The sequence below is a fragment of the Uranotaenia lowii genome, chromosome 2, assembly GCF_029784155.1.
Source record: "Uranotaenia lowii strain MFRU-FL chromosome 2, ASM2978415v1, whole genome shotgun sequence".
NCBI classification, from domain to species: Eukaryota; Metazoa; Arthropoda; class Insecta; order Diptera; family Culicidae; genus Uranotaenia; species Uranotaenia lowii.
The window spans coordinates 324271863-324294394 of NC_073692.1; the positions used below are offsets into that span (position 1 = coordinate 324271863).

The 22532-nt window shown below is 36.6% G+C and overlaps 1 protein-coding gene across 1 annotated transcript in view; it reads right to left on the reverse strand.

Moving 5' to 3' along the window:
- LOC129750008 (protein O-mannosyl-transferase TMTC1-like) overlaps nt 1-22532 on the reverse strand; it is an 807324-nt gene that overhangs the window by 293102 nt on the left and 491690 nt on the right. Inside the window, exon 2 of the mRNA XM_055745186.1 lies at nt 5098-5642. The gene's annotated coding sequence lies outside the window, so the exon portion shown is untranslated. The remainder of the gene's footprint in view (nt 1-5097; nt 5643-22532) is intronic.

Consider the following 22532-nt stretch of genomic DNA (forward strand, 5'->3'; position numbering starts at 1 on the left):
CTTCTTCTGTCCCATGGCCCGAAATTCGATAATTGAAACCAATTTTACGTTCCTCAAAACTCCCTTGTGCCATTTTTTCTTTTCAAATTATATGTAAAATTACGTCAGGAAATTGAAAACAGTGATCAGTGAATATAGACGCCCCTTTCGCCGACCCTTGACACGGAACATGCTACCTAGAGTCAATTGCTCATACAGTGAGGGGCAAAACAAAGTGTCCAAATTATTTTTTTATCATTTCTTTTATTTTTCTGGTTAAAATTCACCAAAAACACATCGTATTCATTTTTAAAATATTGTTTATAATGTTCTTTTTGATTTTTGTTAATGTTGCGCTGGTAAAAAAAGAAAGTTTTTCTGATAGAAAAAACAAACAATAAATATTCCAAAAAAACATGGGCAAAATAAAGTGTCCAACTCAAAAATCAATATAATTTCGATAAGTTTCCATCGCGAGGCCCCTCGAATTTGTTTGTTTTGTGTATTTTGACGTTTCATAAACAACTGGCTTGGCTCTGGAGTATTAAAACAGGTGTCTACATTCGAATAAGTTGTAAAATATGGAGAACGCATAAATTTCTGGTTCTATTCCGTTGTACATCCGGAAACTGGTTTTTCGTGATGTCAATAACGGTCAAATGCACCGGGAAGTGGCCAAGCACTACGAAATCAGCAAGACAGCGGTATCAAAAATCATGAAGAAGATGAAAATGTTCGGATCGGAGATGGTTCGCCCAGGAAGAGGACTGAAGCCTAAGACAGATGCCAGAACGGACAAGAAAATCATTCTTGAAATGAAGAAAAACGCAATAATAACGATCCGGCAGATACAGGAAGAGCTCCAATTTTCGGTATTGCGTCGCCGCATCCATGCAAAGGAGTACCATAGAAAGATCGCAGTGAGAAGGCCTTTCATCAGCCAGGTGAACAAGGCTAAGCGGCTCAAGTTCGTCAAGGAACACGGCTCGAGTACTGGAAAACATTGTTGTGGGCCGACGAATCCAAATTCGAGCTATTCAACCAGAAGAAGCGGGATTATTTGTGGCGCAAGTCGGGTGTGGAGCTCCAAGATCGCCATATCCAAGGAACAGTCAAGTACGGAGGAGGTAACGTAATGGTGTGGGGGTGCTTTTCTTGGGGTGGGGTGGGCAATTTGGTAAAAATTGACGGAATCATGACAGCTGAGTCATATTCCAATATCCTGCGGGAAAACCTCGAGGTATCCCTCATCAAGACGGGCCTCGAAGAGCGCTTCGTTTTACAGCAGAATAACGATCCGAAGCATACGGCCAATCTGGTGAAGTAATTTTCCCGTTCCTGCCGCATCAAACCCCTTGAATGGCCCCCACAAAGTCCGGATCTGAACCCTATCGAAAATTTGTGGGCCATCCTCGATGCTCTGATTGATAAAACTGGTGTAACAAATTAAAAATACTTATTTTGATGCCATGGAGCATGCGTGGGAGGAACTCGACCCACAACACTTGCACAACCTTGTTGAAAGTATACCAAAGCACTTGTAGGAGGTGTTGAAGGCCAAAAGAGGCCATACCCATTATTAAATCGTTCTTGTTTGCCTTCAGTCTGAATCAATTTGAAGCTGTACCGATCTGGACACTTTATTTTGCCCCTGTTTTTTTTGGAATATTAACTGTTTTTTTTTCTATCAGAAAAGCTTTTTTTCTTAACAGCGCAACATTAACAAAATTTGAAAAGAACATAATAAACAATATTTAAAAAATGATTACGATGCGTTTTCGTTGAATTTTAACCAGAAAAATGAATGAAATTGAAAAAAAATAATTTGGACACTTTATTTTGCCCCTCACTGTAGTTTATAACCCTCATCTGAACATTTTCATCTCAATCCGATGCATGATCACGACAATATCGCGAAAACAGTGAGCAACCAACATGGACGGCCTTTTTTTTGACCACGATTCAAAACTTTACACCTGAAATCAATTATCTTTTCTGTTAAACTCCCATGTGCCAATTTTCATTACAATTCTATGCTCAATCAAGAGAATATCGTAAAAACAGTGAACAGATAATAACCCCTTTTGCCGACCCCTGAGTCAAGATTTGAAACCTGAAAGCAAAAGAGCGTCCCTCAAAACTCCTATGCGGAAATTTTCATCTCAATCCAATGTAGAATAACGTCAAAATCGCAAAAACATTAAAGTTGGGTATGGACGACTCCTCCAGCCGACATCTGATCCGCAATTCGAAACTTGAAATCGATTGCTCGTCTTTCAAAACACTCATGTGCAAATATTCATCACAATTCAGTGTATAATAACACCAATATCGCAAAAAACATTAATCAGTGAATATGGACGACCCCTTTTGCCGACCCCTGACCCTAAATTTGATAACTGTAATCGATTACTCGTCTCTCAAAACACTCATGTGCAAATTTTCATCACAATCCGACGGAAAATAACGTCAATAACGTGAAAACAATATTTGTCTTGTATGGACGACCCCCTTCAGAAGGGGTCGTCCAAAAATCTAAAAACATTTTTCATCATTCCTGGTCCTAATGAGCATCCATGCCAAATTTCAGATCTCTAGCTCTTAAGACGGCTGAGTCTATAGAGGACAAACAAACAAACAAACAAACAAACAAACAAACAAACAAACAAACAAACAAACAAACAAACAAACAAACAAACAAAAAAACAAACAAACATACAGATAATTTTTTTTTTGAAGTGCAATAAAAACCCTACATTTTGATTACAAAACATTTTTTTTTCGTTTGCATAGCTCTGAGATAGACCCTTTTAAATGCGTCCAAACTTGGCGTGATCCATGCTTTAAGGAGTGTATTCGAAAAAAATGCAACACTTTATTTCGTGAATAACTTTTAAATGCATTGATGAAAATTGATAAAATTTTGAGTGATGCTTGCAAGTAGTAAAATTTTCAGTAATGCTTTCAAGTAATGTAATGTGTACGTGTACAAAATTCGGTGACAATCTGTCAAGTAGTTTTTGAAAGAGCGTCAAATATTGAAGTTCGTTGACAAAATGTTTTCAGCAGGATCGAGAAAAATTCAGAAAAGTCCCAGTAGGAGACCCACAAACAGCTGAAAATTTACTTTTCAACCAATGTTCGCCAGTAGGTCGTGGCCCATAGGATAGAATCCTTGTCTTCTAAGCCAACGTTCATGAGATCGAATCCCGGTCGTGACATAACCTGGCACACATTTCAGCATTAGTGAAATGCTAGCCGGGTTTACCGTTGAAGAAGTCCTAGAGGATCCAATAGTGAGCAAAACTTTAAACAAAAGTGAAGATAATTGATTCCAGGAAGTGAGAGGAATGTTAGAGGTTTTTCAAGCTCAAACCGAAAATATGAATAAAAGAAGTGATAAAAATGAAATGTTTCTGCCAGCTACCATCAAGCTGACTTATTAATTGGCCTGATTTCATTTCTACAAGGTAGAAAAGCTGTCCACCGGTAGAATAATCAAAATACTGTGCTCAAATCGTGCGCAAATATTTGGACTGCAAATTTTTTTTAATAGACAGCAAAACTAACTCTTTAGCGGTTACTAGTCTGGTTTTCAACCAGAAACTTTTCGTTAACAAGTGTAGCCTGTATTTTCTGGATATAAACAAGAATAAAAAATTGAAAAATTTAATACTCAGTACTTGAGGAGGCTTACTATCTGTTAAAACTGCAAATTACTCAGTTTTGAATAACGATTGACACGATGAATGGCTGAAAATACAAAGAAAACTACCTCAAAATGCCAATGTTTTCTATGAAAAACTCTTCAATAGATCTCAAAAATGGTGGTGGAGTGATAAAAAGTCAAGTTTGTTATTTTTGTGCCGAATGAGGGCTATCGGCAAAATTTTTTATAACTTCGACCAAATTCTAAATTTTAAGTTATTTTGAAAAATAACCTTTAGAAAACAAGAAACGTTATCAAAAATAGCCTCGACTTTTGAAAAAGGTGGTATATAATTTGCATTACAGATGGTGCACGTGTTGCCCAAAAATTAAAGTCAAAAAACTTTTTCTTTGGACGCTATCTCAAAAACCACTGAATAGAACGTCACAAAAATTTGTAAATGTAAACATGACATTACCTGGTAGCTTCGTTGAAAATTTCATCAATTTTCATCCATGCATTTAAAAGTTGTTCTCACAACAAAGTGTTGCATTTTTTTTGAATACACTCTTTATTAAAGATAATTCTGTTTAACCACTTAACACCCCCAACAATTTCATACTTACTCCGAAACGCATACCACTGCGCATACCAAGTGTTATCTAAAATTATTTTATCCGTGAAAAACACCAGGAAAATACTGAGCCCACCTTCCAATGAGATGTTTCTTGAATGAAAGAACAGACAAGCCATCACGAGTGAACACTTCGAGGCGTTTTCAGAGTTAAGTGCCTTCAGCAGGGAAGTGATCATCCAGGTTATTAACCTGAATGAGATCACAATGGAAACTGAAATGCGATCAGTACTAGAAGGCAGATTAATTCCGGCATTCTCAAAAATGGAGCACGAGGTGAGTTTGGAGGAGGAGTTCTTAATTGAAGTAATCAGAGATAAATATGTTATCAATGTATATTTAGAGTTCGACCGGAATTTTTTTGCTTTCATTTTGAAGTGAGCTTACGATAGTTGAGATACTTGAATGATGCGGCACTGTGGTTTTTAAAGGGTTCATGGATCAAAACAGAGATAAGTCTCCTTTCACCCTGACTACCACTTCAAAATTACAGGGAAAGTACCCAGGAAAACCAATGTGCTGGATTGACTTCGTATCATTTCCAAGACTCCCCTTAATTTTTTCGGTTTAGTTGGAGAGATGAAATTACGCACATTGAGGTGTAATCATAGAATTACTTTAAATCTTGTTGCCCACTCATCAATTGCCCGTTTGGTAAATTTTTAACAGTAGCTTTTCAAACATTCTTCCAAGCCGTTTATCGGTTTCAAATTCAATTAGACCCAGATAAATTTGTCTGACAGTGTTACGTCTTCCCGTCCGAATAATCCTCGCTACAAATGACCGGAGCAGCGAAACTATTGAATCACACACTCGCTTTCCCATCCAAATTCACCTTTTCCTCCAGCACCATGAAGGAGCCATAAATTCAACCTTGTGCAATCTTCTTCTGCAGAGCTGCTGCTCCCAGTAGGGAGATGCAGAAGCACTCGCGGCGTGGATTGTGAGCTTTTCAGGGGTTTCCTCGGTTTCGGTGTTTTTTTTGTATCCTCTCTTTTTCCTCTACTTTTTCTCGTTTGACTCTATGCTAAACTTTGCCGGCTTCGCTGGGCTTTGGCTAGTGTCATAAGCAATGAATGATGTTTATTTCCCATTCACGAATGGCGCTGCTGCTGAGGTTTCCTCTTCCGGGTTTCTGTAGATTTCATTCATTGCTTCTAGCTGCTAACCGAGAACGATGAAGACTGCTGCTGCCATCATCAGTGACTATTGGCCGGTTGTCTGGGGTCGTCAGTTTCCCGGGGAAGATTGACTTCTTTTGACCGCCGCAGCCGTGACGTTCATTCATTCGATGTTATTAAAGTGACTTTTTATGGGCAGTCGCTTTAAGGTTTTCGCGCGATGAAGGTTTCTTAAGTGCAGCAAATTGTCCGGAATATACTGAGGAAAAAAAAAGAGAAAAACTGTTATGAGTAAGCGTTTCTTAAGCCATAAAAGGTACTTTTTTCAAAAAATCCTAAAAACATTAAAAAAGGTTTAAACATTTGAAATTCTCTCAACATTTGTTTCAAATAAGCATTTTCAATCACAATTAATTTGAGTTAATTATAAAGACATCCTCAACAAGCTGTCGCTTGAAGCTAATAAATTAAAATTATTTGAAAAAGGAGAAAAACACGATTAATTTGACAAAAATGACAAAAATGACAGAAATAACAAAACTGACAAAAACCATAAAAATGACAAAAATGACAAAAAAGACAAAAATGACAAAAATGACAAAAATGACAAAAATGACAAAAATGACAAAAATGACAAAAATGACAAAAATGACAAAAATGACAAAAATGACAAAAATGACAAAAATGACAAAAATGACAAAAATGACAGAAATGACAAAAATGACAAAAAATGACAAAAATGACAAAAAATGACAAAAATGACAAAAATTACAAAAATGACAAAAATGACAAAAATGACAAAAAATGACAAAAATGACAAAAACGACAAAAATGACAAAAATGACAAAAATGACAAAAATGACAAAAATGACAAAAATGACAAAAATGACAAAAATGACAAAAATGACAAAAATGACAAAAATGACAAAAATAACAAAAATGACAAAAATGACAAAAATGACAAAAATGACAGAAATGACAAAAATTAAAACATCTGTTTTGTACCTATGGTATTGAAAACAACCCAGTTCGTTCGGTCGAATTTTGATATCTCAATTTCGTGCGAAAATCGTTACCGTTTCAATCGGCGTTACTTCGAGTTCAAACACTAGAACGCAAAGTGTTCGAAGGAAGTGAAGGTTTTTGCCGAAGCGCGTTGTAAGATAAATAAAATAGACTTTATCATTCGCCGCAACTAGTGAAGACAGCTGTATTGTTTTGGTTAGCTGTCAAAAAGCCAACTAGGTTGCAGCTGCGTGCAACATTGCTTGCAAGTAAAGCTCGCAGGGCTAAAGCTTAGCCTCCTAGTTGCAAGCGAAAAAGCTCCACCAACAGCAATATCTCCTTGCCAACAGTGAGACATCTGCTGTCAATTTTTGGAAGCTCACCCACGTGTGGAGTAGTTTAGACACCGTGCGGCCCCATCAAACTCGATCGCTTTTAAATTGATCGTTGAGGTACAGGGCTTGTTTGTACCTTTTGGACGTGTTGAACAAGTCTCTGGGGGAAAAAAGGGTAAAACGTCCCTACTTTGGTCGGACCTTCAACGCTTGGCCAAAGTAGTCAAATAGGTAAAAGCGTAGACGTTACCCGCTCAGGCGGAAACGCATTGCCGGTCACTTGTACCTTTAACCCTTGGGTGAACCGAAGTGTATAAAGGTAAAAGGGTAGTCGTTCCTCACCACGGTGAGAACGCATCGATTGTCTTGTGGATTTATCGGTGTGAGTTAGAAAAATCGTTCTGAGGCCGTCTAACAAGAGTTTACGCCCCGGGCAGCCGTCATGGCTGCAGAAAATCCCCCCACGGGGGTAACAACAACAGGTGACCCTCCCGATAAAAATGACCGTACGCTGCCAGAGTATATGGACAGATTTGGAACCTTCGGAAAACTTATCATCTTGTCTCTGAGCCCAGTAGATGAAAACAAACCGTTGCCGAAAAACCCGTTCATTCTGAGCAAATCAATCGACCAGTCCATGGGAAAAATTGAATCCGCATACACGGAAGACAGCGGACGAAAGTACGTCATCAAAACCCGCAGTTCAAAACTAGCAGCTAAAATGATGAATATGACGGAGCTTATTGACGGAACTAAAATCCAAGTAATTCCTCACCCGATATTTAACGTTTGCCGGTGCGTGATTAGCTGCAAGGAAGCGATCGACTTAACCGAAGACGAGCTCGTAGCTGAACTATCAGCACAAGGCGTGATGAAAGTACGTCGAATAACACGAATGGAAGATAAAGCCAAGGTAAATACACCAACAGTCGTACTAACGATCTCTGGTACAGTTATTCCGAGAGAAATACGAGTAGGAATCATCAACTGTAGAACTCGTGTATTCTACCCCTCCCCACTGCTATGCTACCAATGTTGCACCTACGGCCACACCAAAGATAAATGTCAGAACGACCAGACATGCAAAAACTGTTCCAAAACCCACGAAATTGAAAAGGAAGGAGAATGTGAAGAAGACCCTTATTGCAAGAACTGCAAAGGGAGCCATTCCCCGACATCTCGAAAATGCCCAGTTTATCAAAAAGAGGAAGAGATAGTCAAAATTAAAGTCGACAGTGGAATATCGTTCGGTGAAGCTAGGAAAGAGTACGCCAAGAAGCACGCGGAAAATTCCTATGCCAGTGTGTGTGGAGCACAACAACGTCTGGAACAGATCAGAAAAGATCAAGAGAAAGACACGCAGATCGCCAAGTTGTTAGAAGAAAATGCAGCTCTCAAGAAAAATGACAATCGTGCACGTGAAACCGAAGATATCGAGAAACTGCGACTAGAAGTCCAAAACCTCAGGAAAATCGCGAAGGAGTTTTACCTGCTTAAAGCAAAACTGAAGGTCGCAGAAGACAATCTTGACATTTCCGAAACTGGATCAGAAGAAGAAATGGAAACAGAAGTTAACCAACCATCAACCTCCGTTAAAGCGAAAACTTCCACGAACGACGACACACCAATGCTGAAAAAGCAAAGGTTGAGTTCAAAAAACTCACTGCCGCTATGTCCAACTATGGAAACCGAAAATACCAACGAGACTCAACGTGAGCCCGAAATCGTTGTAAAAAGGAGAGGTCGACCGCCAAAAAATAGAAATGACCAGAATGGAAAAAACTAATCGACTGATGAATGAACTTGCAATCGAAAACGGACACGACTTAGGAAATATTGACAACGAAACTAGAAATCATGGTATAAATGACAGGAACTCGACAGGACATTCTAATGGAACAAATGGAATTAACGGCACCAACGAACGCGACCCAACAGGAAACTCTTACGGAACAAACGAAACCACACAGCCTAGCAGCTTTATTGAAAACTGGTTGGGGACCGGTGAAGAGAAAGTAACCACCCCACCCCTTAATATAGGGGAAGACGATCGAGGAAGCGGGAGCGGGGCCGTCATACCTCAACCCGTGCTCCGCCAGCCTACTCATCGTTCTTCCAGTTCAAGGATACCCGACAACCCCCCAAGCATAATTTCGTGGAATGTGCAAGGACTTAGACCCAAGAAAGCCGAGCTTGATATCCTGATTCAAGAACAACAGCCGCAAGTTATCTGTCTACAAGAGTCTATGTGTCATTCCCGAAATTGCCCCCGTATAACTGGATTTAAAGTTTTCCATCGACCTCGACTGCATGGAAATCGAGCAGCAGGAGGAGTTGTCACGGCGATTAGGGAAACCATCGAAAGCGAGGAAATCGATATTGAAAGTCCACTCGAGGCTGTAGCGATTAAAATCGGAACACCGTTCAACGTAAACGTACTCAACATTTACCTGCCACCAAGAGAAAACATCGCCAACACCGAACTTACTGCTCTTATCAACCAAATCCCGAAACCTCTACTGATGATTGGAGACTTCAATGCCCACCATCCATTGTGGGGATCGAACCACGTCAGCGTTCGCGGTAGAACGATTGCCGACTTCGCAGAGGAAAATAATCTAATTGTGTTAAACAACGGAGAGCCTACGTACGTCGATCAGCGTCACGAGAGTATGTCGTGCCTGGACTTAGCTCTTTGTACAGATGAGCTGGCTGGTCTACTAGAATTCAATGTGACACCAGATGCCTATAGTAGCGACCACTTACCGATCAGCGTTGTTTTCCCTGGAAGTATCACACCACCAAAAAGTCGAGCTAGGTGGAAAATTGAGGACGCCGACTGGGAGCAGTATCAAGGTGCACTCAACTTCCTTCGAGACAATAACGTGGAACGCCAGGTCGAAAATATTACTAAATCTATCCTGGAAGCAGCAGAGCTTTCAATTCCTAAGTCAAATGGAATTCTCGGGAGGAAGTGTGTCCCTTGGTGGAATAAGGACATTGCGGAACACGTGAGAAAACGGAGGAAAGCTTTGAGGCAGCTAAAAGCCAATAGATCAAACCCCGATCAATTGATGAGTAATTATCGAAACATCAATGCTGCAGCGAAAGAAGCTATTACGACAGCGAAAAGAAAAAGCTGGGAAGAACTTGCGGGTAACTTTTCGTCACAGACCCCATTGAAAGAAATGTGGAGTAACTACCGGAAAGTTCAAGGTAAGAAAAGGAGCAACCAAATCAACTCGATCCATTACCAGGGCGAAACAGCAAATGACCCTCAGGCCATCAGCGAGATGCTAGGCGACGCATTCGAAAAAGTATCTAGTGAAAGCGCGTATAACGAAAATTTCCTCAACTATAAACACCAAATCGAATCCGATCCGTTATCCATTCCCGTCGATTCAGGCTACCACAACCAAAACTTCAGTATGTATGAGCTCGACGAAGCCCTTGAAGGTTTGAAAGGATCCACACCAGGACCAGACAATATCCATTACGCGATGATCTCACATCTACCCCTTGATGGAAAAACTCTGCTCCTAGAAACATACAATCGTTTATGGGATGAATCAGTATACCCTCAGGAATGGACGAAATCGCTCGTTGTGCCGATCTTCAAAGGTAAAGGACAACGCACAGATCCTCTCAACTATCGCCCAATCTACCTTAACAGCTGCATTGGAAAGGTATTCGAAAGGATGATTAATAATCGTCTTGTTCATCTTCTGGAAACAAAAAGACTGTTTTACAACCACCAATACGCTTTTCGAAAAGGCAGAAGCACAGCAGATCATCTGTGCACTCTGGAGAAAAATATTCGCGTTGCTTTCAGCGAAAACAAAATAGCCCAAGTAGCCTTTTTGGATATTATCAAAGCCTACGACACCACCTGGCGCAGACTTTGCCTCGAACAGCTAATTAGTAATAACATCGGCGGAAAAATGGTTAGTTTCCTTCAAGAAATGCTACGCAACAGATCATTCCAGGTTTTGATCAATGGAAAATCGTCAAGCAACAAGGCTATGGAAACAGGACTCTGTCAAGGGTCCGTGTTAAGCGTAACCATGTTTCTTCTGGCGATAAATACACTCACCAACTACCTACCAACAAATATCCAGTGCTTGATTTATGCTGACGATGTAGTTTTGATCGCAATTGGCGAAAACGCTGATCAAACCGAAGGAAAACTCCAGACAGCATTGAATCAATTAGGAAATTGGGAAACAAAAACAGGATTCAAAATATCAGCAGGAAAAAGTGCAACTGTTATTTATCGCTCACCGCATAAGAAGAAACCGTCAAATCCAACCACGCTGACTCTGAATGGTGTGTTAATACCGCGTAAAAATCAACACAAATGTTTAGGCGTTACCTTCGACCAACATTTGAAATATCGAGCCCACGCTGAAGAGGTGAAAGCTGCTTGCCAACAAAGAGTCTTGTTCATTCGGAGTATAGCTGCTAGGACCTGGGGAGGAGATAGAAATACCCTTTTAAAACTGTACAGGGCAACAATACTGGAAAAACTTTTGTACGCAGCCCCAATCTTATCAGCCATGGATGGTAAAATATTCCAATCTTTGGAAACCGTACTCAACGCAGGACTTCGAGCGATAATTGGTGCTTTCAGAACGAGTCCCGTCGTCAGTCTTCAAGCGGAAACCGGCATTCCTAGTTTGAGAACACTTTTCGATCAGCGAACCACACTATACACCGCTCGATGTCTAAGCTTTGATCGCACAGAGGAAATCACCGAAACGGATGGCGCAACTGTTACCAGTATCAGTAGCAGCAGCAGCGAAGGGAATGCAAGCTCCGACGAAAGGTGGGGAGAACGACCAAGAGTGCAGCCCAACTCTTACAGAAACAGAGGACAAAATTTAATGACCGAATTAGATCTCCATTTGCCGAGAACAGCAGTATTTAAAATCCCAGATTGCCCGCCTTGGCTACGATCAAAGTTTAATGTGGACAAAAGCCTCCATCGCGAACTTTCGCAAGGCGCAACATCGAACGGCCTCAGACAAATTTTCCATGAATTGCGACAAACAAAATATCGCATCCACAGATCAATCTTCACAGATGGATCCAAACAAGACTTGAAGTGTGGCTATGGCGTAGTAAGTGAAGATTATGTGTTTCGAATGCGGCTGAACAACATAAGTAGCATTTTTGCAGCAGAAAGCGCAGCAGTGGAACGAGCACTGTCCTGGATAGTTGACCAGCAGGTACCTCGAGCTTACTTATTATGTACAGACTCGATGAGTGTTGTGACAAACCTCGAAAAGTGCAAGATAAACTCCAGATGGAAAGACTCTGTACAAGTCCTGCACAATCGAATCGTCGAAATGGGATCCGAACTAGTCTTTTGTTGGGTCCCCAGCCATATCGGGATCCCCGGAAACGAAAGAGCTGACTTCGAAGCAAAAAAGGCTTTGGAATTGCCAGAGCAAGTCGATCAAGTAGTCGACTACAAGGAAATACGGAAAGTTGTCAAGTCACAGTTCACGAACCGATGGCAGATGCAATGGCACACAAGTCTGAACAACAAATTGCGCGAAGTTAAAAACACCGTTCTACCCTTTAAAGCAGCCATATTGGGAAATCGAAAAGATGACGTTGTACTAGCTCGGTTACGCATCGGACACACACTGCTCACACATGCTTTCCTTTTGGACAGAGTAGACCGTCCGCTTTGCTCCAGATGCAACGAAGTTTTGACCGTCAAACATATTATCGCAACGTGCCCTCAACTGGAAGAAGAACGAATCAACCACGGAGTGCCGGGTAATCTTCGAGAGGCGTTGGCAGACGACAGAGAAATGGCAACGAAAGTGATAGAATATTTAAAATCCATTCAATTGTATAACAAAATTTAGCATTAATTTGTAACAAAGAAATAGCGAGGGACCGAATGTCAAAAAGGTCCTTAATAAAAAAAAAAAAAAAAAAAAAATTAAAAAATTACAAAATTTAAAAATATTACAAAAAATTACAAAAATAACAAAAATGACAAAAATTACACAAATTACATAAATTACAAAAATAACTAAAATTACTAAAATTACAAAAATTACAAAAATTACAAAAACTACAAAAAAAACAAAAATAACCAAAAATTACAAAAATTACAAAAATTACAAAAATTACAAAAATAACAAAATTTACAAAAATTACAAAAATGTCAAAAATGACAAAAATGACGAAAATGACAAAAATTACAAAAACTACAAAAAATACAAAAATTACAAAAATTACAAAAATTAAAAAATTACAAAATTTAAAAATATTACAAAAATTACAAAAATAACAAAAATGATAAAAATTACACAAATTACATAAATTACAAAAATTACTAGAATAACTTAAATACCAAAAAATTACAAAAATTACAAAAATTACAAAAATAACAAAAATTACAAAAATTACAAAAATTACAAAAATTACAAAAATTACAAAAATTACAAAAATTACAAAAATTACAAAAATTACAAAAATTACAAAAATTACAAAAATTACAAAAATTACAAAAATTACAAAAATTACAAAAATTACAAAAATTACAAAAATTACAAAAATTACAAAAATTACAAAAATTACAAAAATTACAAAAATTACAAAAATTACAAAAATTACAAAAATTACAAAAATTACAAAAATTACAAAAATTACAAAAATTACAAAAATTACAAAAATTACAAAAATTACAAAAATGACAAAAATGACAAAAATGACAAAAATTTCAAACATAACAAAAATTACAAAAAATACATTAATAACAGAAATAACTGAAATTACATAAATTACAAAAATTGCAAAAATTACAAAAAATACAAAAATTACAAAAATAACAAAAATTACAAAAATTACAAAAATGACAAAAATTACAAAAATTACAAAAATTACAAAAATGACAAAAATGACAAAAATGACAAAAATGACAAAAATGACAAAAATGACAAAAATGACAAAAATGACAAAAATGACAAAAATGACAAAAATGACAAAAATGACAAAAATGACAAAAATGACAAAAATGAAAAAAATGACAAAAATGACAAAAATGACAAAAATGACAAAAATGACAATAATGACAAAAATGACAATAATGACAAAAATGACAAAAATGACAAAAATGACAAAAATGACAAAAATGACAAAAATGACAAAAATGACAAAAATGACAAAAATGACAAAAATGACAAATATGACAAAAATGACAAAAATGACAAAAATGATAAAAATGACAAAAATGACAAAAATGACAAAAATGACAAAAATGACAATAATGACAAAAATTACAAAACTGACAAAAATGACAAAAAAGACAAAAATGACAAAAATACAAAAATTATAATAATTTCGAAAATTATGAAAATAACAAATTTACAATTGTTATGTTGTTATGTTGTTATGTTGTTATGTTGTTATGTTGTTATGTTGTTATGTTGTTATGTTGTTATGTTGTTATGTTGTTATGTTGTTATGTTGTTATGTTGTTATGTTGTTATGTTGTTATGTTGTTATGTTGTTATGTTGTTATGTTGTTATGTTGTTATGTTGTTATGTTGTTATGTTGTTATGTTGTTATGTTGTTATGTTGTTATGTTGTTATGTTGTTATGTTGTTATGTTGTTATGTTGATATGTTCTTTATTTGATAAGGATTTTTCTTCTTCCAATGGTTATTCGTCATAAATTGGACAGGAAAAAAAATACCGCTCATTCGAACTGATCAGTTCATTTCCCTTCGAAAGAATAAAAAAAAGTGGATTCACCCGGCAACTTTTGACGGCTTTCGTTGATTGGGCATCAACATGACAGCTGGCGTTCAGAAAGAAACATGTAATGCCTTTTGATGGCTTGATGGAGAACTTTATCTGCTTTTGGTCTGATATTGTAGGAGGCAGACGAAGTTTTCACTTTTTCGATGTGGGTACCAGCCCAAGCTTGAAAGGTCAAGGTAACAGATATCAAATTTTGAAGGCGAGCGTCTAGGTCGAGAAATGTTGGAGAACAATTTTTTTCGCCTACATCGAAAAATGAACAAAAAAAGTCTTAAAACTAAAATCTCGTCAAATATTTTCTTGATCAATTTTAAAACTCATTAACAGACGTAACTTTCTGAAAACATCTAAAACTTAACCCCTATTTTGATTTCTCGGAAGGGTGCGAACGATGCCTTTTCATACATAACAGAAGATACATTTTTTTTTATTTTCATTTCTAGCAGGTCAAAATCCGACGCCTCCCGATTCATTGCTTCGGATGCAATAATTCTTTTGCGAAACATTAAAACAAAAGAAGGTGCTTACAAAAACAAAACATAAACATAGGAACCACAGAAAGAAATAACCCTCGAATCAGAATTGAGCGCCCGAGTTGGGAGGAAAATGAAAAGTTTTCCTTGTAAACTATGCTCTGAATTCTTTTCATTCAGTTTTTTCCGTCCCGGAGAGACGAAAAAATGAAGGGTTCTGTACTCACTTTCATTCACCGTTTTCTTTGTTCGACAGGCACGCGCGTTGTTCTGATTTTTGAAGCGCATTCTGTTCAAAAAGTTTCCAGGGGTTCTCTTCAGTTTTTCATAATATGGCGCGAATTTACTTCGCACTTTTTGTTGAGTTGTTTAATGGCTGTAACCATCAATTGTGGGGGATCTCGCGAATTGTTTCAGTTTAGAATTAAATTTTCAAAAGATATACTTCTCCAAATTATTACAAGACACACACTTAAATTTGATGAAATTATTGAAATTTCAGAATTGTCCATAACGCTATAATGCTCTTTAAGGTTGAATAGAGTTAACGTTTTGTTTTTGGTTTTGATTAGAAATTACAAAAAAAAAAATCATTGAAAGGTTTTTATAACTTTTTTTTTAATGGATGTATCGAGCTTTAGTTTTGCATTTTTTTTTAAAAGAAAAACGATCATTAAAAAAATCGGAATATTCATTAATAATCTTGAAGGTCTTTTTTCAGGCAATTTTAAATAAACTATTCTTCAAGTGACCATCTTCAAACAGGCTACCCCAAACAGTAGAAATTCTTGTTTACGTTGGACAACTTACGGGCACGTTACACAAAAAAGGGGGCCTGAAAAATGGGCAAGATGCCAGAGAATTTCACACCGAAAACAATGTTATTACACATTGTAGTACTTAGGCCACACTTGTAAAGCAGCAAAGAGCCCCTCGACGACGACTACGACGCTTCCAGAAGAGGATGGAAATTTCTGGTCCTAAATTTTCAAGAACGTCACCCTCCTTCTCTTTTGCTTTCTCAGTAAGGCTCCGAGTCAGGGCCCACAAATCATTCACCTACAACAACGGCAATCTACAATTTGTGTGTCGCTCAGGAAACCTCTAGGAAAATGCTAGTTTCATCCCGCAATCATTCGTCTTTGAGCTTTTCCGGGGGAGTTGTTCATTATTTCTTCTTCCGGTTTTTCTCCCGGCGCGTGTGTCTGGACCAGCTATTAAGAGGCCACCAGGAAGTGGACTGGGAGACGAGAAACCTGCCCCGAAAATGTTGTTAACGTGTTTGTTAATTGGATTTTGATTACGGCTTCATGATACGCAATAACGATAACGACTAATTGAGTGGCTAATGAAAACCGCTGCCTGGTCCGTACTTCAGTTAGCAATTTTTTTTCCCAAGTCCCTATAATGAAGATGTGTGCAGGTGAAACTGCTGAAGGTGCTAATGGCAAAACCGGTGATTATGGAGAAACAAAATATTAAGGTGCCTACCCATTATGCCGATAATCTTTAAGTTGTTTTGGAAATTGGGCGGCGGAACGGTTTAGTGATAATATTTGAGTGTAATGGATTCGATGCGCGTGTTGAGGCTCGGTAATCCTAGTGTTAAACATGCGTGGTTCGATGGGGGGAGGCTGATCGGGGTGAATTAAAGCGAAAAAAAACGTTTGAAATACACGAAAACGCTCGAGCTTCTATAAAAATTTGAAACTTTTCCTAGCCGGTATACGTTGAATTTTCAAAATTTTCCACTCCTTGGAAATGTTTACCAAACAAAAGGGGTTATTCAATTTGCCGTAAAAGTAAGAAATTTAAATTGCAGTCAAATTTTCCAGTGGAGTGAGAAGTTTTCCAACAGAAAGCGCCTCTGAAGCGTTAGATTTCTACTGGCAGCCTAAATTTCTGATATTTCTTATGACAATGTAATCGTTATTAAATGTTTAACATTAAAAAACCATTTTTTTTATTTTTGTTTAATATACAGAAAAAAAGTTTTATGATTTCACTAGCTGGCCCAGTGTGCTTTGCTACACCTTTAAAATAATCAATTAAATGTGTGAAAATATTTTCAATTCATTTGTTCATCATTTCTAATAGTATTTCTTTACAATGATAGCTGAAACTTGAAATATTAATTGCAATACACAGACTATTAGATTTTTTTATTATTGTTTCCAAAAAATGATCCTTAATTTTTTTTTCTAATCCTTGTTTAAAATCTAAAATTAAGAACTAGATTTTTTTCCTCTCTCCTGCAAAGTGGGGATAGGAAAATAAATGTCACATTTATTTTCTCTAGTTAATAAATTCTAGTGTAATTTGCTAAAATATTCCTCCTTCCAACAAAAAGTAAGGAATTTCTCTTCGTACTTGAATTTATTTTTCTGTAGAACTTGGCTCCATTTGCAGAGCTCCCCTGTCCTTGCAATCGCTCCAGTGAATTAAGGGTGAAGCCTCTTAAATAATCATAGACAAAAAATATTTATACTCAAAAACACTCTGTAAAATTTGAATAATGAGTTTTAGAATGATCCCTAAATATTGTATAAAAGCCTGCCCCTCCTCATTCCCCTCTTCACAGTGGAAAGAGGGAAGGGTCTCAAAACATTAAAAAAAACATTCCTCATACTCAAATATACTCTAATTTTAAATTTGGTTTTATTTACTCAATTGGTTCTCAAGTTATGCAGAACATTGTATGGAAGACCACCTCATTCCTTCTCATCTCCTTAGAGGAAAGAGGGAAGGATTTCAAAACATCATTGAAACATTTTTCGTTTCAAAATACTTTTCTCTGTCAAATAAGAATTCAATTGCATGATAAATTTAAGTTATGCGAAAAATGAATGGGAGGCCCCCTCTCTTCTTTATATCTCTTCAATGGGAGGAAGAGGAGTTCCTAAGAATCATAGAAATATTTCTCGTACATAACTAACTAGCCATGCTATATTTGGTTCCATTTGCTTGATAAGTTCTCGAATTGCGCAAAAAAATGTATGGGAGCCCTCATCACCTTTTTTTTATCTATACACTGAAAGGGGGAGGGCTTTCAAACCACCCTTAAAATATTGTTCCTACTTAAACACCCTCACTGGAAAAATTTGATTCCGTTTGTTAGATTAGTTCTCGAGATATTCAAATATGTTTATTTTTTGCTTGTGAGGGACCCTCCTTCCAAAGAAGGGAGGGATCTCAAACTATAGAAGAAACCTTTCCCGGCCTCCAATGTCCCAACCTGAAAGTTTTACTCCAATCGGTCTATTTGTTTCCGAGTCTAAGGGGAATAGACAGGGAGGGAAATGGGACCCTCTCTCCTGCCTTCTTATATCACCAATGGATGAATGTTTAAAACAATGGATGGGGTTTAAAACAATCATGTAGCCATTTATCTTATTGTGGTGGACCCGCTACATTGTATTTATCAATACTACAGTTCGTTTATGCATGCAAAGCATCAACAAACTGTATATCGAACAAAGTCCAATGTGAGGGCTCAGCGCAAGACGCTGACTCCGCACTTTTGCACTGTACTATGTTCGGTCGGTCACCGCACGTATCACTGTTAAAAAGTAGGAAATAAAGTAGTCTTAAGTGAACCTCCAACCAGTGTAGATATTTGCATTATCACAGCTCCCGGATAAAAAGTCTAATACCTTCACATTATCACATGCTCTTCCATGCCTAATTTGGTTCCATTTGTTTGATGAGTTTCTAATTTTGCTTAAAAATGTAAAGGAACCCCTTTCTCGTTCCTATCTTCCAACTGAAAATAGGCAAGGTACCAAATATCAATAGGTACTTTTTTTGTTCACAAAACCCTTACATTAATCTCGAGATATTCAATAAACATTCTATGGAAGTCAAGTCCTTCCTTCCTATTCTATAATAATTATAGGAATATTTCTCGTTTTCAAATACTCTTACATTACATGCTAAATTTGGTTTTATTAACTTGATTAGATTTTAAGGTATGTTGAATTTACAGATACCTCAATTTCTTTCTAACTCTTCACTGAAAGAGAAGAGGGATAACACAGATTAACGAATACATTCAACGTACCTCTATCGTAACTTTTAAACCATCCCTTGCAAAATATTGTTCCATTTGCTCGATTTTTTATTCAGGCATACACATTTTTATGAAAGCTCTCCTCTCCTATTTTCCAGTTGCAAGGAGAAAAAGAGGTCTCAAATAATCATAAAAACGTTTTTCGTAACAAAATACCCTCCTATGCCAAATTTGGTTTCATTTGCTTTTTGAGTTATGTGGAAAATTGTAAGATAAGCCTCCTCCACCCTTCCTATATCTATTTATTCATTCATTTATTTCGCCGAACATCGTAGGCTACATATATATTCTTAAGCCTAGTAGTCACAATCTTAATATTACTTTAAATACTACAATATTAGGTTCATAAGTGCCTGTTGCCGGAAAAAGCACTTTTTAGCTGCTGTTTAGACATAGTAAAATCTATGTTTTAGCAGCTATTATTATAATTCTGCATTAGACAATTGTTTGGGCTATTTTTACCATAATCAGTTCGAGCAGAGGTTAAAATTAACAGATTTCTGGTTCTAAACTGGCGACTTGGGCAATAAAAGTTTAACTGATTTAGTAGATAAGTATACTGAACACGCTGATTAATTAGGTCGTTTACAAAGGAGATTGCAGGAAATTCTCTTCTAACACTTAATGGTTCAATATTTATTAGTAAACAGCGTGATTCGTAGCTTGGTAATTGGCTCTGAGACCATCCTAGAATTCATAAAGCAAATAAAACAAATTGTTTCTGAATGGATTCTAAACGGTTTTTATGAGAAATTTGAAAGGGGGACCACACAACGCTATATTAATCAAGTATGGATCGGACATAAGCTGCGTACAATGTTTTTAATGTATATGGGTCTTGAAAATTATAACTAAAACGTTTTATATAGCCAAGCATACTATTTGATTTTTGAATTACTGAGTCTACAAAGGTAAGTTTTGAGTCCAATATAATACCTAGATCTCTTATCTTATTGATTCTCTCCACAGGCTCATTTCCTAATGTAACAATTTCATATGACGATATTTTTTCCTTGTTTAAACAATATGTGAACATTTTTTCACGTTTAGTTCAAGAAGACTTTTACTGCACCATTTGTAAAAAATATTTATTTCATTTTGAAACACCCTGAAATCTTATTAGTTATTGACTATCATATAAAGCTTCATATCGTCTGCGTACATAAGCACGTTTAGCTGGTTTAGTAAATAAGTAATGTCATTGACGTATAAGATAAATAATAAGGGACCGAGATGGGAGCCTTGAGGCACACCAGATGTAACGGAGATGCTTTTCGAAAGTGAACCATTGAATCTAACAATTTGTGTTAGATTTGTCAAATACGACTCAATCCATTTCAGCAGTTGTGCACTGAATCCGTTTTTATGTAGTTTGAAAATTAACAAAGGGATGTCGATTCTATCAAAAGCTTTCTGAAGTCCATGTATGGAGCCTGGACGAAATTTCCTTGATCCATGGGGTGGATATTATAAGAAACGAATTCAAGTAAATTAGTCGCTGTAGATTGTCCTTTAACAAATTCATGTTGCTTTTCAGTTATGCGAGTTTTTATTTGATTATATATGTTTTCATTCACTATTGCTTCAGAAAGTTTCGGTATGCACGATAAGATTGCTATACCTCGATAATTTTTCAGGTCAGACTTTTTCCCCGACTTGAAATTAGGTACAAGAAGAGATTCTTTCCATACATGAGGGAAAACACCGGATTTTAACGATGAGTTGAACAGAAGAAACAGGGGATTTACAACAGATCATTTACAAGATTTTTTAAAAGTAATGGAGGGATTCCATCAGGCCCGGGTCCTTTGGAGCTATCCAGGGAGCAAATTGATTTGTGTTTTTCCTCAAGGGTGATTGAATCTACCACAGTCAATAATGCTGATTTGGAAAAATAATCGAAAAACGCAGTGTCGCGATCGGCTTCCGAAAATCTGGTGTTAACGCTTTAGAAGAAATTGGCAAACAAATTACATATTTCATGCTCATTTCCAAGTGCATACGAGATGGAAAATTATTACTATTCAATTTGGAACTTACATACTTGAAGAAGTTTCTTGGGTTAGATTTAATGTTTTCCTCTGTTTTCCTATTACATTCTTCGAAGGAGGCTATTTGGTTGCATGCTTCTTGATATTCTAAACTATTAGCTAGCGATGGAATCTTTTTCCAGTTTTTATGCGCTTTTGCTTTTTATTTCTACGATGATTTAGCTCTTTTGAAAACCATGGCGGATTTCTGTTATTATCTCTACTGGAAAAAGGGAGGAATCTCAAACAATTGCAGAAAAATTTCTCGTACCCTATCCTCCTATTCCTATCAATAGCTATTTTTGATCTGACGCTACAAAAATGATAATTTTTCAGAAAAAAGGTCCATTTCAAGTTTTCCATGTTGAAAGCTTTTCTTAGCTGAAGCTTTCGACAACTGCTTGTCACCGTTAGAATGGATTGTTGGATTTATATGTTTTAAAATATTATGTGCAAAAACTACATAAGCTAAAATAATAATTGGTTCTGGTTTAACCTTCCAAAGCCGTTCGCTAAATATCCGTTTCGGGGAAATATGCGTTGTAATTTGATTTCGTTCTCCTGGCTGTAAATGTTAACCGATTTTGATGATATTATATTCATTGTGTAGGTAATTTATTCTAGTTACTCAACATTTCAAAATAAAGTCGATATGTATTACCAGGTTTTCAAAAACTGGTTCAGAAAGTTAAAAGTCCGAAAAATCAATTTTATTTTTAAAATACTCATAACTTCTGACAGCTTTTCTGTATTTAATTATTTCATTGATGTTTGAAATTGTCAAGAATCCATCTATCCGACAATGTATAGATATGTTGGGGTCCAATGAAAGTTTTTACCGCTATGACAGATCTTCCGGTAGAAAAAAGTCTTACTTTAAAAAAACGACATCCAGTTTTGGCTTTGCTTAGCTGTATTTCATTTCTCAATGAACCGATTTTAAAAACTCAAATTTTAGTTTTTTGGCGTTAATTTGATCATTATTTTCATAGAACATACTTGGTCTGTCAAAACTACCAGTTCATCAGTATATTGGAATGATGATAAAGATGTTTGAAATGTGCGCTTCGGGTCATATTGACCCGAACGGCTTTGGAGGGTTAATACAAATTTAAGTAAATCCCGGCTATAGGCTGGGTTGGATTTTGGAGCATTGAAAAAGTTCAATTTAGGATATATTTTTTTCATAACGTAACAAAGTAGGAAAAAAAAGGCAACATCAATTTTTTCTCAATTATTATTCCGGTAATAAACCTATATGCCAGTGCTCGATGATTAAAAATTTAAAACTATGAAATGAGGGCATTGAATTGGTTTTAAATAAACTTCAAATCAAAATTTTTTGATTAAAAATTATCAGCAAGTCTATATTTTTGCAGAAAGCTTAATAAGAACAAATGAACTAACCAGACAGTTGCAGTTAAGAAAGATATATATTAAATAATCACACA